The sequence below is a fragment of the Elephas maximus genome, chromosome 10 (genome assembly GCF_024166365.1).
Source record: "Elephas maximus indicus isolate mEleMax1 chromosome 10, mEleMax1 primary haplotype, whole genome shotgun sequence".
Classification (NCBI taxonomy): Eukaryota; Metazoa; Chordata; class Mammalia; order Proboscidea; family Elephantidae; genus Elephas; species Elephas maximus.
The window spans coordinates 102,566,679-102,568,901 of record NC_064828.1 but is presented as its reverse complement, the minus strand read 5'-3'; positions in this window follow the sequence as shown (position 1 = coordinate 102,568,901).

Sequence of the window (2,223 nt, the reverse complement as noted above, 5' to 3'; positions counted from 1 at the left end):
GCTGCTTTCTTGGTGGTATGAGGTCCCCCTGTCTCTCTGCCTGCTTCTACCTTTTATATCTCAAGAGATTGCCTCCAGACACAATCCAGTCCTGTAGGTTGAGTTCTGCCTCACTAACACAACTGCAGCCCATCCTCCCTCATTAACATCATAGAGGCAGGATTTACAACATACAGGAAAATCACACAATACTGGAAATCAGGGCCCAGCCCAGTTGATACACACGTTTTGGGGAGGACATAATTCAATCCGTGACAACTTCAATCTTTTCTCAGTTTATCATGATGTTGCTTATTGGTCCAGTTGTGAGGATTTTTGTTTTCTTTATGTAGAGATTTAATCCGTACTGAAGGCTGTGGCCTTTGATCTTTATCAGTAAGTGCTTCAAGTCCTCTTCACTTTCAGCAAGCAAGGTTGTCATGTGCATGTCACGAGTTGTTAATGAGTCTTCCTCCAATCCTGATTCTGTGTTCTTCATATAGTGCAACTTCTCAGAGTATTTACTCAGAGTAGATTTATAAAAATTTTATAATCCAGTTTACCTCATTCCACTAAAATGGCATACGCCACTTTTGCTTTCAATCACTGATATTAAAACCGCATTTAAAAAGAATTACATCATGGATAGTTAAGACACACACACGTAAATACAAACATGTATATGTGAAATTCACATATCCCATTCAAACGTGTGAGTAAGCAGAGGGGGCACCACAGATTTATTTTTATTTTTTTATGCCTTAATCTGGCCCTGCCTGTGATGACAGGGGGGCGGAGCTTAGCAGGCTGCTTCTGGGAATCCCCAGCTGAGTTCTGTTCCACGCCACAAAAATAAGGAGGAAGTAACGAGGAAACTTTCCTGAATAAAGCGGGGCAGGCAGGCTGGTCCTCTAGACAGCTACAGGAGGTGGCCTGGTCACGGGCTCAGTGGGTCCCATCCAGTGGGTCCTCTCTTCTCCCTCCAGTACATCCTTGGTTGGGGGTGGGGGGAGTCCCTAGCCATGGCCAGGGCATGCACAGCAGCGTAACCATACCCATATGTCTTCAGCCCTCCGGTGCAAGTGCCACCCCCACCTAGATTTCTGCCAACTTGTTGCTCTCCTCTCTAAGTAACTCCACGTTCCGACATGTATGTTTAATTTAGCAGTCAGAGTATAGCTTATTTTCCTAGTATGGTTTTCTGTTCATAGCTGTTTATTTCACACATCCTTGGAGAATGGAGCTTACATTTTAGAAGGGGAGACAGTAAACTACTAATAAGCAAATTAAAAAAAAAAATCACAGATTGTGGTGATATGAAGGAAATGACAGGGTGTAGTTATAGAGAGGAAACAAAATATTATCTTGACATTTATTGTCAATTCCATGCTTTAATGTTTTTCTGCCTTATGTGGTTCTCTGCTTTTTGCCTGTTTATTTCCCATTCTTAGGCTGGTCTCTCTGAAAGACTATGAGAATCTTGAGGGCAAAGACTACCGAGGAACCCCATGCCCATCACATGGAAAGCTAGGGGCAATATTCACTGAATAGAATACAACAGACTTTGTTAACAAACAATTTGTCAACATATTTTTATTGAAGGCTGTATTAGTATCTCATGTCTGCTATAAGAAATTACCATAAAATCAATGGCTTAAAACCACACAAATGTATTCTCTTATAATTCTGGAGGACAAAAATCTGAAATAGATTTCACTGGCCCTAAATCAAGATATCAGCAGGACCCCACTCCCTCTACAGACTCCCAAGAAGAATCTGTTTCCTTGGCTTTTCAGTTGAAGGAGCCCTGGTGGCAGCTGAAACCCACCCCTTTGGAACCTGATGGCAGTTTGAACCCACTCAGCAGTTCCTCTGGAGAAAAGACCTGGCAATCTGCTCCTGTAAAGACTACAGCCTAGGAAACCCTATGGGAAAGTTCTACTCTGTCACATGGGGTCACTATGAGTCAAAAATTGACTCTATGACACCTAACAACAGCAACAACAGAGGCCTCCAGCAATCCTTAGCTTCTGGCCCCTTCCTTCATCTTCAAAGCCAGCTGGGAAGCATTTTTTCTCCCGGAAATCTGCTTCTCTTGCCTCTGTCACATGTTGTTCTTATCTTCTGGATCAAATTCTGTCTGCCTCCCTCTTCTAAGAACACTTGTGATTGCATTTAGGATCCATCTGATACTCCAGGATAACCTTCCAATCTCAAGATTCTTAATCTTATCTGCAAAGTCTC